Below are 16,133 nucleotides of genomic sequence, written 5' to 3'. Positions count from 1 at the left end.
AGGCCCCTGGGCTGTAGCCCAGTTAGCCCTATGGTTAATCTGGCCCTGGGGATATGCATGACTCCTTTGCCGTCAGATAATCAGGGACGTGGTGCAGGTTACAACTCAGGCAAGGGGGTGCAAGGCCTCATGGTGAAGTGTGGTTGTTAGGTACTTTCTTCTAAAATTTATTATGTTTCATTAACCTTTTGTGGGCATTCAGACCTTCTATACACTGTAGTCAGATATGGTATTTTGCAGTCTGTTGCAAAATCTGAACACTTTGTAATATTGTTAGTTCATGTTACAATGCAAGTGTTGGTTTTTTGGGGTTTTTTGTTGGCAAAAATAATGTCAGCTTTTCATATTGCCCAACTAACAAATCTACATGAACTCAAATAGAAATATGTACACACATTTTCAAGTTAGTTACCTTTCCGAAGCCAAATAGTTAAGCCAAAGTGCAGTGAGCAATTTTAGAATGCTTTGCTTGCCCTAAATATCTAGGCAGCCAGGGCCTGATTCATTAATAGAAGTAAGGCCAAAAAAGGAGTACATATTCTCCAGGAGAAACCATGTTACAATGCAAGGGAGGCAAATTAGTTTATTATTTTGGACATAGATTAAATATTGGCTGTTTATTCATGTAACAGACAAATACTTGATAGCTTTATTTTTACACTGAAATTTAAAGTTGATCAAGGACATGTCCTACCCCTATAAATCAGCCGTCACATTAAACTTACCTACCCCCTCCAAGGTTTTGCCAAGAAGAAAAATAATCTTTTTTTCGCTTTAGTTTCGTTAAAGAATTATGCCTAATTTCTTGATCTATGTCTTTCCTGTCACCCTTCATAGGAGATAATGCATACTCATTCTGCCCTTGGCTCCTCACTCAGCGCATAGTGCACTGATGAATGCGCCGAGTACCTATATGACATCATTGCTCTGTGAGTGGTTTTCCACATCATTGCCCTTAGGAATGGGGCTCCATGTGTGGAGGCTGAGGTTGCAAACGAGGAAGGGGAATGCCTACCCAGCCCTCCTAAAACGGTGGAGGCAGCCCGCTACAGGCAGTATGTGTTATCCACCTACTTTTAATGTAAGTAATTGTTACAATCTGGTATAAGTGTCACTTTTAAAATCTATTAGATAAAAAGAGAAACTTGGTTTTGCACATAATCAAGCAAGTGTATTATAATTAATACATACATATGGCGCTGTCTGTACACACACTGGGAAGAATGATGTATATACATATGGAAACAATTCCCAAAAATTCAGTACTCTGAAATATGAAGAATACAACACAAAGAAAACTGATAGTGTAGCATTTTAGACATATATATACTGTATATGAGAAAATCACTCCAATATATGTAATGCCTTTGATGGATATTGATAGTGCACACAAGACCCGTGTTTCCACTCTGATGAAATCCCCTATAGGGTATGCGCTTACTCAAAAATGGAAATATTCAAGCCCTCAGAGGATATATCGTTGTTCCACTACTTCAGTCAATTCCGTATGTCCATGCGTGCTCGCCACAGTCCCGATCACACAGCAGTTAAAACCAACGCGTTTCAACCTGGTTGCCGTCTTTTTCAAGGTATACCTTGAAACGGAATTGACTGTGGTGAGAGATTGCACATACATCTACCTCTTTGTTCCATGCGGGGTTTTTTTTTTAAATCCAGTATTTTTATTGAAATTTTTTAAGATATAAACATACTAAACAACAAAAAGAAAAGAAAAACAATCGCATACATATCGGAATTAAATGACGGAATTTACAAGATTACATTAAAGCATAATAATAATAAATGTGCTATATTCATTCAGAATCATACATCGTAAATGCTTATACATAAGTATGTTACACATGCAGGGTTTATTACATGGACTCAGATACTTATTATAAGAACTGCGGTAGCCATACATTTAAGTAGATAGAGCATCTGTACTAGATGACATAGGATAGAATGGAGACTCTAACCATCTGTACCATATATTCTCAAATTCCTTCAGAGCCTGTCTGCTAGTATAAACAAATCTCTCGTGCCTTATGATGGTATTTACCAGTGCCTTCCAATTTTTAACCGTGGGACTCGTCGGGGCCAACCACAGCCTCGCTATACAGACCTTAGCCAACATCAATAACTGTGAAATGTACATTTTTGTCAGTTTATTAACTTTCCCCTTCAATCGGAGCCCAAAGAGACAAGTGGCTGGTGAACTAAGAGACACTTCAATTCCAGTAACCTGAATACATCTAATGATCCTTCGCCAGAAGATTTGTATACATGAACACTCCCATAGAAGGTGCCAAAAGTTAGCATTGATCGAATTGCATTTCGGACAGTTAGGGGTAGCATCCGGGCGAAATTTTGCCAATCTAATAGGGGTAAAGTAGGCCCTGTGTAAGATAAACACCTGTATTTGTTGAAATTTTAATGATGAAGTATAACCTTTAGTACTGTCTGTAACCATTTCCCACTCCTTGTCTGATAAAGGGCCAATATCTATTTCCCACTCATTCCTCAAACCATCCAAATCATCTGCAGTGGATTCATACAGAAGACATGAATACATTCGAGAGATCAGACCTCTATAACCCAAGGCCTGTAATTGTTTCCTCAGTGGATCCACCCCAAACACCAAAGTCTCCCCTTTAAATTGTGTGCTTAGGGCGTGTCGTAACTGAAGGTAAGAATAAAACATTGTTCTGGGTACAGAGAATTCCCCAACCAACTGTTCGAAGGATTTAAGTACATTTGTATCATAAAGCTGACCTACCGACACCACACCCTACCGAGACCACTCCCTGGCCCTCTTCACTGTATTCAACTTCTCAAATTTCTTTGCCCCCCAGATAGGAGTATATGGATCAATGTCAGTTTGTTTCATTATTTTATTACAGATTGTCCAAATCTTAACTGCCTGAATCAGGAGCGGAGGAGCCCGCATACCAAGCCGCCCCGCCAGCAGTGACTGTAAGGGAGTGTGATTAGAATTAAATTGGTGTACCAACAACCAATGTAGCTCATGGTAATCGGGGTCCGAAACCCATGCCTTAAGGTGGACCAATTAAGAGGCAAAATAATATAATTTCAAGTTAGGAAGTGCAAATCCACCAGAAGATCTGGATCTATACAGCGAGCTGAGCTTGACCTTAGCCCTTCCCCCTCCCCAAACCAATGAAATCAAATAGCTATCAATGCATCGGAAAATGGAGGGTGGAATATATACAGGTGACTGCTGGAGTATATATAAAAACTTTGGCTGCACCATCATCTTAATTAAATTTATCCTACCGGAGACAGAAAGTGGGAGCTTCTTCCATACATGAGTTTTTTCTTTAATGTATTTGATCTGGGGCCGCAAATTAAGTTCTACATATTCAGCGGGGGTATTAGAGATCCATATTCCCAAGTATTTGAATTTCGATGCCCATTTTAACTGTAAGCCTTCTGGCATTGTCACGGGACACTCCCATCCCAGAGGGAACACGCTAGATTTATCCCAATTAATTTTTAGGCCGGAAAAAACCCCAAATCCATCAACCACCCGCAGCAAATGTTTTAGGGAAGTGTCGTGATCTGAAAGGAATAACAGCATATCATCTGCATATAATGCCACCTTATCCTCTCTGTGCTCTGATCTAAGTCCCACAATTTCTCTATCATGCCGGATCTTACAGGCCAGCGGCTCTATTGCTAATGCAAACAGGGCCGGAGACAATGGGCATCCCTGTTTAGTACCCCGCTCTAATTGAAATTGTTGAGAAAGATGCCCATTGACACAGACCCGCGCCACTGGATGTGAATACAAAAGTTTAACCCATTTTATAAATTCCGGGCCCACTCCAAATCGGGACAATACCTCCCACAGGTATGGCCACTCCACCGAGTCAAACGCCTTGGCTGCGTCCAAGGACACCACAACTTCGCTCTCAGAAGAGGGTGACCGCACCTGCAGGAGAGTATACAGCCTTCTAAGATTGATAGACGTGGACTTGCCCGGCATAAATCCCGTCTGATCCGGATGAATTAATTCCAGCACCACTCTACTTAACCTCAAAGCCAGTAATTTTGCTAGAATCTTAACATCATTTGACAAAAGTGAAATCGGGCGGTAGGACTCAGGGTACAACAAATCTTTCCCTGACTTAGGCAGCACCACCACTATTGCCTCTGCCATTGAAGGGGAAAGAGCGCCAATCTCACCCAGCTCGCTGAATGTATCCAACAACCTAGACACAAAAAAGGGCCGGTGTTTTTTATATAATTCAATTGGGATTCCATCTACTCCAGGGGCTTTACCATTAGGGAATGACATAATAGCTATATCAATCTCTTCAAGAGTAAAGGGTGAGTCCAAAAACTCCCTACTATCATCGGAGAGGACAAGAAGGGAGATACCATTCAAATACTGCTGTAACGTATCCATGTCATATCTGACCTGTGACTTATATGTATTCGTGTAATATTTATGAAATACCTCAACAATATCAGGCATCAGATACTTCTTAACCCCACTGTCATCACAGATAACCGGTACTGCTGCATCTGCCCTCTCCGCCCTTGTCAGATGAGCCAGGAAGCTACCATTTCTATTGTCCTCTGCATATCGTACATGCTTAGAAAACAGAAATTTACGTTTGGATTTCTCAAATACATACTCTACCCACTCTCTCTGGGCCAACTGCCATGTTCCCCTTGCAACCTCAGTTTTGTCCGCAATGTATTGTGCTTCAAAGGATTTACACTTTTTCTCTAATATCTGTTCTTTTTGTCTGGACGACTTTTTAATTTCAGCTATGCCAGCAATTAATGTCCCCCTTAGGAAAGCCTTAAAAGCATCCCAAACTATAGGTGGCCTTGCTGTTACCAGATTATCTACAAAGAAGCCTTCCCACTGTGTCACCAAGGTCGCTCCTGTACCCATCAAGGAGAGCCAGAAGGGATTTAATTTCCAAAAGGACTGGCCTCTATCAATTGCAAAATCAATAGATAGGCAGAGGGGCGAGTGGTCAGAGATCCCCCTAGCCCTATATTCCACGCTCCTCACCAGCGGTACCAGAGAGTGTGACAGCAGAGCCAGATCAATTCTTGAAAATGCATTATGTGATGTAAAAAAGCAGGAGAATTGGACCTCCTCTGGGTGCCTCAAACGCCATACATCTACTAACCCCATTTCCTCAACCAGAGCAGAAAAAGCCGACTTAGAGTTGCCAACTACAGCATTTTTCTCTCGCCATCTGTCCACCTCTCCATTTATCACATTATTAAAATCCCCTATACAAATGGCTGGAACATCTGGGAACAATGCCATGAATTCTCCACATTTCCTTAACACCTCACCATTATACGGTGGGGGTATATATACAGCTAACAGAATCACCGGGACCCAATTAATGACAGCCTTCATCAGTACAAACCTTCCCCCTGCATCCACTTGAATTTTTTCCAAGGAGAAGCAGAGACGTTTATGTACCAATATAGAGACCCCTCGAGAATTAGTCGTGTACATAGAGTGGTATGCCCTACCTACCCATGCTTTTTTAAAAATGGATCATTTTTTCTAATTTGTCTTAGTACAAGAGAGCGTTTCACAGCATTATTTAGGCCCCGCACATTCCAGGAGAGAATTTTCAGCTCCTTATCAGATGTACCAGAATACATATAATAGTAGTCCCTCTTATCTCACTACCCCGCATCCCACACCCCTGCAGAGCATACATTGACATACTTATAAGCACATATAATCCTTGTCTATATATTTGCGATAACATTAAAACTACCCACAACTTAAATAACTTTAATACTAAACCCATACCCCCACCCTGTATACTCCACCCAACTTAAGTATACCTTAAACCCTAACTAAAATTACCTTAAGATATTCAGCAGGCCAGCACACTACCAAAAAAGGTCACCCGCCAACCCGCAAAATACCAGAAGATAGAGGAAGGAAAAGGAAGGAAGGAAAAGGGGCGAATTGAGACAAGAGAGGAAAAGAACGGCCTTAAAGCCATGGGCTCTCCAGCCCATTACATTTTTTTTTTTTTTTTTGTTACAGTGGACCTTTCAATATTAGTTTGAAAATCACAGACCCCACCTGAGCGAAATACATTTATATATTTTTTTTGTACCACAGAAGAGAAATTACATTATGTATAGCAAATACCATGCATAATATCAATGACAAATCAGCAATGTCCAAAGGACTATCAGGAGAGACATAAAAAAGTACTCATCCAGCATCAGCGTCCAGCAGCAGCTAGGCGGTCCTGCAGCCTCTCGGGGAGTATCAAAAAAGGATGTACGGCCCTCCGAAACCACTCTCAACCGGGCAGGGAAAATCATGGCATATGGGATCTGTAAATCTCTCAATCTTCTCTTTACCGGAATGAATTGAGCCCTGTTCTTTTGTACATCCAGAGTGAAATCAGGATACATTGCTACTCGCTGACCATTGTATTCCACTGAACCTTTCTGCCTAGCCAAGCGTAGAATGGTATCTCGGTCACGATAGTGCAACAATTTGGCTATGAAGGTGCGTGGGGGAGCTCCAGGAGGGGGTGCTTGAGTTGGAATACGGTGGGCCCGCTCCACTGCGAATTGGGCTGTAAATGAATCTGTACCAAACAGTTGGATTAACCACTTTTCCAAGAAGGATTCTGGGGAGACACCTTCTGCCTTCTCGGGCAATCCAACCAACCGAATGTTGCTGCGACGCAAACGCCCCTCCATATCCGTAAGCTTTTGTTTAAACAGAGAGGCTTGCGACTCCAGAATCTCCAACCGGCCCGCAACTGGTGCAGAAGTGTCCTCCAATGTAGACACACGTGTCTTCACTTCACCCACTCTCTCCCTGATTTTTTGCACGTCTTGCCGGAGAAGAGAGAGGTCCACCTGCACCTCTCCTATTTTATCCGTAACACGCTTTTCAGATGCCCCAATGGCCTGCAGGACCTGCTGTAATGTAACTTCAGGGTCCGCCAGTGGAGCCGACAAAGGGGGGGTAACGGGATGTGATGCATCTCCTGAACCAGAGGCTGTAGTGGAGGAGCGAGCAAAGCGGTCCAATTTTCCCGCTGCGGTGGACTGGTTATGTTTGCCCATAATTTCACAGGAAAGATGGGATGATATTTATCCTATAAGCTTATATGCAACCCTGTAACCTGTATAGCTTTAATTACATATAGGTGTACAGCTCAGATTGTATTGCTAGCAGTGCATTGCAGCCAGTTATCTTCACAGAGAAAGGTATATCTCCTCCAACAACACTGATAATGATAATCAAATAAGTCCAGAGCCCAATTCAGTTACTTCTCACTTGTACAAGGATATAAATGTACCTGTATCAGATGGATATCACAGGCTGTGTTCACCTAGGCCAGTATGTGGTATTACAGACAGGTTCCATGCGGGTTTTTACACTGTTTTCCGATACGAGCAATATGAAATGGAGTTTTATGATTGTTTTTATACATTAAAAATGGTAATGCACTAGAGTGTTTTCATTCCTCTTATCTTTGAGTGCAAGACACCATTGAGGAAAATCGGAAGTAGTGGAACAACGATATATCCTCTGAGGGCTTGAATATTTCCATTTTTGAGTAAGCGCATACCCTATAGGGGATTTCATCAGAGTGGAAACACGGGTCTTGTGTGCACTATCAATATCCATCACGGGCATTACATATATTGGAGTGATTTTCTGATATACAGTATATATATGTCTAACATACTACACTATCAGTTTTCTTTGTGTTGTATTCTTCATATTTCAGAGTACTGAATTTTTGGGAATTGTTTCCATATGTATATACATTATTCTTCCCAGTGTGTGTGAAGACAGCGCCATATGTATGTATCGTTTTTTTACATGTATGCAATTGTGAAGTTTTGGTGAACTTTATTGATACAAGCAGGGCGGCATATCTTAGTGAAGCGCCACTGACACAGCTCATTATTGTCAAACGTATTATAATTAATATCAAACAAAGGTCCCAAACCACAAAAATAGAAAATTAAAGTCATTTTCTATTGCGCTTGCCCCATGGTTGTGTGGTCTTCGGCTTTTGTACCTGGCTTCTGGTTACCCATGATGTAAAGACTGGGTAGAAGAAACAGAGGTCATTGGGGGCAATAGAGAGTGATGGAGGGTGTGCAGAAGTGGCTGGAGGCTGGGTAGAAGTGGCTGTAGGGTGGAAAGATGTTGCTGAGGGGGACCATGTGGCGGCTAGGGGGGCTGGGCTGGGGGGAAAGATGTGCCTGGGAGGTAGCCAGAGTGGGCTGCGGAGTATGCAGAGTGGGCTGGGGGATATGAGGAGTGGGCTGAGGGTTAGCCAGAGGGGGCTGGGGGATGGGATGGGTGGGGCCCAAAATAATGCATTTGGGTTGGACAGGCTTGTGGGACAACATTGGAAAAGTGGGGACTATAAGCAGGGGAAAATGGTGAATGATGATATAGCAGAGGTTCTGGTGTTGTTAAGGTAGGAAGGTAGACAGGCGTGAGGTATTGTGAAATGGTGCTCAATACAAATCAGGGTAGTGCTTATCTCCTGGGTAGTGCTTTCTAGTTTTGTGTTTGAGTATTGAAGGTCGTGATATAATTGAAGGAGTGTCCTTCTGTCTAATGACCCCTGCTTCTTCCTTCATCTCAGGCTCCTCCACACCACGGGCCTCCTCCACAAGGTCCTCCTCGACATCTTCATCCCCCTCATCACCTGTAAAAAGAGAAAAAAACAAATGTATGGCTATTCACAAGCATACCAAAATTTGCATTATATTAAACAAGGATAGTAGTTTGCATCCCACTTTGCTGTGTACCAAGGGTGAAAGATTACATTCAATTTAGAGGTCCAAAAATAAACATCACTGTAGCCACCACTATATATGTAGCTGGACTATAACCTATGCTTCAATTGGATCTTGATACATGATTTTAACAGAAAATATTTATCTTAAAGGATTCTGTGGTCTAATTGGATGACTATGTTGCAGGAGAAGTGGCAAGGAATTATTATGTGTATCACAAATTTACCAATAAGCCTGGTGGGGGAGGGCGTATTTTGTTCAAGCAAAAATATGCAAATATGTGAAACAATGTGTAATTCTTTACAATGCATCTCTGGGAGATAGAGGTTCTAAAGGGGATGGGCTGCATCCAGGATCAATGCGGCCCACCCCTTGCACCATCTGCTCATCTATGCAAACCAAAGCCATGGTCTCCAGGGACTGAGGTCTAATGGTGCTGGAGGAGCACCGCCTGTTGTCTGAGCATGCTTGCAGTGGTCCCTCAGCTTGTCTTTTAGACAACACTTAAAGTCTTGCAAGATGTGTGAAATGAGAAAAGATAATAATTTCTAATTAGGCAAATGCTGATAATTGATTTTATTTGTTGAAACTATAGAAAAAAAATTTTGGGGGGACCTAGGGCTTTTTTGCAAACATTAAAAAAAGGGCCATGTGCAATATTTAGAGAAGTTTTCACCACAAGTAAAGAAACTACACATTTGAACAATGAGAACTTTTTAAGCTTATATAAATTTTAAAAATATTTTGAAGAATAAACTGACCTGTACTAGGGTTGCAGATAACAATATATGAGCTAGTGGAACACAATGAACACATTGGCATTTTTGACCTTAGTCACTGTGCGATGAATTAGGGCCACGGCATTGACCTGCATTGTTACCTCATCCCACACACGCAATTTAGCTGGGGAGGAAAGCTGCTGGGTGGTGGGGTGCAGCTTCTCTATTACTATCTGCACCAGAACCTCCACCTCCTGAGCCGTGAAATCTGTCTGCCTCCGCTTAGATGCTGAGGAGCCTGAGGCCTGATTGGGGCCTGCCTGCTCATAGTAAGAAATATTTTTGCAATATTCTAAAGTGAAGAAAAAGGACAGTCATTAGGAACAATACTGAAATGCTCTGTAAGTGTCTGACATAGGCCATGGTACTCACCAATACTATAGAAAAGGAAATCCGAGATATTTGACAAAAATGTTTCTGAGCTCCTGATAAGAAGTCACAAAATGTCAGGGCTGGATGATTACCTCACCAGCTCTTATATAGGGCATGCAAGTGTGTTCTACTGTGAGCGTTTACCTGCGTGTGCCAGTGTATGATTAGCAAGGGGTTTGACATGCTACCAATTGCCAGGATATGGTTGATGACAGAATAATTGACAGGTGAGGCAGACATCTTTCACACAGTGTTTAAGGGATTTGCGACATGCTTACACCCATACGTGCACTGAGAACCAATCAGTGAACGGAATATTGACAAGTCATTCACTTGCAAACATGTGGGCTGCCAAATGCGCCCATGCAGAGCTCCGTATTCTAACAGCAGCGATGGCCTATAGGTTGGTACATAATATACAAAGATAAATTAAGGGCCTATAGGGCCATCCGCAGGTGCATGTGGCTCCAACTGAACCACAAATGCACTGTGGTCTAAATGCAGCGCTGCTGGAGTGATCTGATGAGACAGCCGTGACTTCTGGATGATCTCAGGACTGAGATTCGGAGACGCAAGTTCTCTATTAATCCCAATTGTTTGTATTAAAAAAGTTAGCTAACTGTTAGATCTGGCCCATGCAATATGGCTGGTAATAGCTTTCATTTGACAAAGTACAAGGCCTTGTACAAATGCTACATGTAAGATGTCTGCCTCACCTGTCCTTTATTCTGACATTAACAATATCCTGTAATAGTAAAATTTGAGATTGATATAAACCACCAAGGTCAAGTCCATCTGAAAGTGTTGTAGAGGTTTGTTTTTTAACCACTCAATTGTCTATGTGTGGAATTGGATATTTCATATTGTAACCTAGTTTTGTCTGGCTGTCTCTATGTAAATGTGAAACAGATAACCTTTAGAAATCATATTTATTCCAAAAGACCGCCTGGCCATTCTCTGCCGCGTCAACCTGGGGCGAAGGGCGTGCCACGGGAGGAGCAGGAGTCTGAGGAGGAGCAGGAGTCTGAGGATGAACAGCATTCTGAGGAGGAGCAGGAGTCTGAAGAGCAGCAGGAGTCTGAAGAGGAGCAGGAGACTGAGGAGGAGCATGAGTCTGAGGAGTAGCAGGAGTCTGAGGAGTAGCAGGAGTCTGAGGAGGAGCAGGAGTCTGAGGAGGAGCAGGAGTCTGAAGAGCAGCAGGAGTCTGAGGATGAATAGGAGTCTGAGGATGAACAGGAGTCTGAGGAGTAGCAGGAGTCTGAGGATGAACAGCAGTCTGAGGAGGAGCAGGAGTCGCAGCAGGAGTCTGAGGAGGAGCAGGAGTCTGAGGAGGAGCAGGAGTCTGAGGATGAACAGCAGTCTGAGGATGAATAGCAGCCTGAGGAGGAGCAGACTGTTTTAACAGCTCAAGAATCCAGCCATATAGGTAGCCCCCTGCACGCGGGATCCAGCTCCTCTCATCTGGAGACCAGCTCTCCTCACCTGCCTTCTGGCTCCCCTCACCGGTTTTCCTTCACCACTGACCCAGTTGCCAATCCCCCATCCCTACCTGCATTCACCCCCTCCCTGCAAATAAAAAAATAACAAAAAGAAATAAATAAAGATGTGGGTATGGTGCAAAAATATTATTATAATTGATTTGTTTACAAAACATTTATTTTCTGTTCAGTGATATTAAAAAAGTAAATTAGTTCCCTAAATTGGTGTCTGTGTTTTTTTTAAACTAAATTAAAATGTATATTCATGTACATGTGTACCATAATGGACATTTTATGCATAAATTAATATCCAACATACATTTTGTACTGGATATTAACTCGCCAACTTTTTTAAACATAGGGAAGTTTGTGATGAGGGTAGCAGGGCTAGCAAAATCATGACATCATCCCATATTACTGTAATGAACAAGGTAATTGTTTAAACTCACACTATTATGGGCTCAAAGCCATTATCATCATATGAGCTACAGTCACATATTTGCAAAAAATCATTACATTTTAGACAAAGTATAAAACAAAACAAAAAAAACACAAGAAAAAGGTGGACTCCCCAAAAAAGCTTAACTATTTGTAGTGCTGCCAGCCTAGAAAGAAACTGGCAAATACCGGGGGCCAAGCAGGGTAGGTTGACCCCAATTTCACTATTACCAGCACTAGGTTTTTTCTGCCATGGCTGGTGGCACTTTAGCAGGGAAACCCGCAGCATGTGGTCCCCCTGCCATAAGGACAATCAACCCCAAAGTAGTCAGCATTGGGCTTCCTTCCCTAAGGAGATAAATCAGGCCCTATATCTCAGTATATATCAGTAACTTAAGCATATGTTGATTAAGATAACATTAAAGACGTTGAGATATTCAGATATTATAAGGTCGTTAGCAGGAAACATGATATGAAATGTTCTTGACAAGTACATCTCAGGGTTAGGATGAAAAAAATACCAAACAACTTTCCAGATACAAGTAATTGAATGATATGGCCTAGAAGTACATTGAATTGCCACTGTTTTACAACAAGAAAAAACATATTAAGTTGCAAAGTGGTTATATAGCCTTGTCCTTAAGCCCATGTTCTATAAGCTAAAGAGCTCAATAATGATGTCCCTTCCCGAAGCCCTGAAACACTAAGCCTCAGCAAATGCATCTTTTGATCCAATACAGCTTAACTTGTTTAGAAATCGATGACACATGAGCTAAATTCCAGCTTTGGAATGTCTGCTCTGTTAAGGTGCACCTGTCCTCTACACTGAATAGAAGCAACCATTGTCTGAGCTAAGTTAATATTTAGCAGGCTGCATCCCATGAAATCACTTTCAATCAGTGCCTCATGAATATTTGGTCAGTAAGTGCCTCAGAATATCATTGGTCCCCAGTGAATTCCCATGACTTTTGATCCAGCTCATAAAATGGCTAACTCCACTATTTATAGATGGCAGTGGCGTAGTGGTTAGCACTTCTGCCTCACAGCACTGGGTCATGAGTTCGATTGCTGACCATGGCCTTATCTGTGTGGGGTTTGTATGTTCTCCTCGTGTTTGTGTGGGTTTCCTATGGGTACTCCGGTTTCCTCCCACACTCCAAAAACATACTAGCAGGTTAATTGGCTGCTTTTAAATTGCCTTTAGTTGCTCTCGGTCTGTGCGTGTGTATGTTAGGGGATTTAGATTGTAAGCTCCAATGGGGCAGGGACTGATGGGAGTGAGTTCTCTGTACAGTGCTGCACAATTAGTGGCACTATATAAATAAATAGATGATGATGATATACAAAACTTCCATGAGGAGAGACATTGGAATTAATCACCAATTTTCAAGCCATTGTCAAACTGATGTCCCTGGAATCCACCAGAGAATATTATGTTAAAGAGCAAGTAAAGCCATTATGGGACATCTATAGCAAAGAATGTGTATTACTGAGCTGAATAATATACACCAAAGCACTGTATTGTTTATGCTTAGCTACTGATGTCCAGCATGCTCTCTTTCACTCCTCTGCTGCAGGTTGCCATGTTAGGATGGAGTTGTTTCTCTAAGCAGGCAGAGTTGATTGACAGTTTAGCAGACATACTATGCAGAACAGTATTGTGTGGATCAGTGGCTGCATACACAGAAGGTGGGTCATTGATGCCATAGCAATTGTACTGCTCGCAGAATCATCTTTTTGACTTGTATGAGATCACTGGACCTGAAAGCGTGGGAAGAACTTTAGGTGTCTGTAAAGGAGTTGAGAAGTGTTAGGGCAATATCCATTAAGTTAATGAGACCCATAGAAATGCTTCACAAGCCCTCTTTTTTCTAGAGTGCAATATGCTTGTGAATACTCTGTTGCCCCATAATTGTGTCTCATAGTATTAGGACCTTGCTATATTTCGTTATTGCGAGTTTATAATAGGTGGACAGAACACAGTTGGAGGCAGTACAAATTAGTGTCCAATGCCAATCCAAGGTCAGGGCAGGCAGCTTACAAAGCAGAGTCCATTAGCAGTCCAAGGTCAGGAGCAGGAGAAAGGTAAGGTCCAATTCACAGTCTGGGTCACAAAAAAGAGATACACATTAAAGCACAGTTTCACACAGAGCATCAGAGCAAGTTATCACTAGCACAGGAGGAGGAAAATGAGAGTTTAATAAAGGTTAAGGAACCATTAGGAGATGGACTGCAAACCAGTCCCTTAATTATAATAGATAGTGTGCAGGAGTGTGCTGCCTGTCGGCAGCGATGATCAGTTTAGAGATATCAGCTGGCGTTACTAGTAACCTGAACCGCAATGGAAAATTCAGTAGCGTCTATGCCGGAAACACCTCATGCTGTTGCTAGGCAAAATGCCAGGAATGAGGTGGAGCCTGTTGCTGATATGTTGAATGATGCCCGCTGCTGATAATAATTCATATTTTAATTTTTAACCGAGCTGCAGTGGAATTTCAGATTCACACTGAATACTATATTTTAACTCCATGGTCCACATCTAAAAGTTTAAATTTTGAGTTTTGTGGTCCTTTAGGCATCCACTCAAAAGAGATTAAAATAGTTTACTTTCCATATACAGTATAATAATAAAAAGAAAGTAAAAATGGGTATAGTTTGTTCATTCCTAACATTGCGAATGTTAATAAAACACATATAATGAGATATTAGTATGTTACTCAGTGGATAAAAAAATAAAATGACACATGAATGAGTATTAGTTACACCACAAATGCCCTAAAATTATCACATTTCACCCAACTATTATTGTCCCATCTCACAATTTATCTTCAAAATCATCCACATTGTCAATATGCATCTGATTAACTATTCATTTCCTCCATATATAATTAAATATTGAATCCAGTCAGAACACAACCCATGTTTATTACACAGAAGATATGGCATTGTATGGTATCTGAAACCAGTCACAGAATTCCTGATAAAAAGTACCACGGTACCTTCCTTGTTTCCACAAGTACTACCTCGCTGCCCATCTTACACAGATTGTGCTAATCCATACAAATGCCCAAACCAGACTATGGGCAGACATAGAAGGCCAATTATTCTAGATGCTTTCCACCATACCCTTTTCTGGATGGACACTAAAGACTGTCCACAGCTTTTGTGCCTCCCTCCCATGCCTCGTTTTTCTATTACGATTTGGAAGTATTGAAGTCGGACCTTTAGCCTAATAAACAACTCCCAAATGATGACTCCCCTTTGGAACAACCCAAAATTTTCATCATAAGGTAAAGGGAACAGAACCAATCATTGGGCAGGAAATGTTTGTAATGTATTTTTGTCTTTGATTTTTCTGGACTTGTATTTTTCAATTTCTCTATTAAAATTATTTTGTATTTTTGTACTCAGGCTTGCTGGCAGTGTCAGACTGGCCCAGCAGGGTCCCTGGGAGATCCCTTTTGGGCCCCACTGCCCGCTTGCCGACCCCCCCTTTAGCTAGGAGGCAGGGCTGGAATGTGAACACCAGGGCCCCCACAGAAGTACAGTAGATGTGTAGGAGCAGCCTGTGCTTCTCTATAGTGCAGAGGAGCTAATCTACTAATCCACATTTATGGCGAGATAGGGATATGTATAGAAACAGATGCCTTGGAAAATAATTGCTAGAGAAGCTATTTAAGGCTATATATTTATAAGGAAAAATTTTACCTTTACCTCCCAGTTGTGATTTTAGTGTCATTTTCAGTTTATGGGGATAAAAGAGGGTAAAACTTAATTAAACTTTTGTGGCAATACATAAAGTGCTATATATATATATATATATATATATATATATATATGTATATGTATATATATATATATATATATATATATATATATGTATATATATATATATATATATATATATATATATATACATATATATCTAACAAACGCACAGTCTCACAATCCCTCTCATACACACACACACACACACACACTCATACCTTTCACACTGACATATATACACTGACTTACACTCCCCCCTCATACACACACACACTCACATATTTCTCATACACGCTGACACACATGCACTGACACATGCTGCCTCTCATATACACACATTCACACATTTCTGAAAATACACTGACATATGCTATTATACACTGACTCACACTATTTTTTTTCTGCAGGCTCCTCTCACACACTTGCCTTATGTCTGCCGTACTTGCATCCCTCATGTCTCCCCTAGTTTCCTGCAAACTCTGTCTTCCTA

This window comes from Mixophyes fleayi, chromosome 4 (assembly GCF_038048845.1).
Source record: "Mixophyes fleayi isolate aMixFle1 chromosome 4, aMixFle1.hap1, whole genome shotgun sequence".
NCBI classification, from domain to species: Eukaryota; Metazoa; Chordata; class Amphibia; order Anura; family Limnodynastidae; genus Mixophyes; species Mixophyes fleayi.
The sequence above is the reverse complement of the archived record's forward strand: the minus strand, read 5'-3'. Positions refer to the sequence as shown.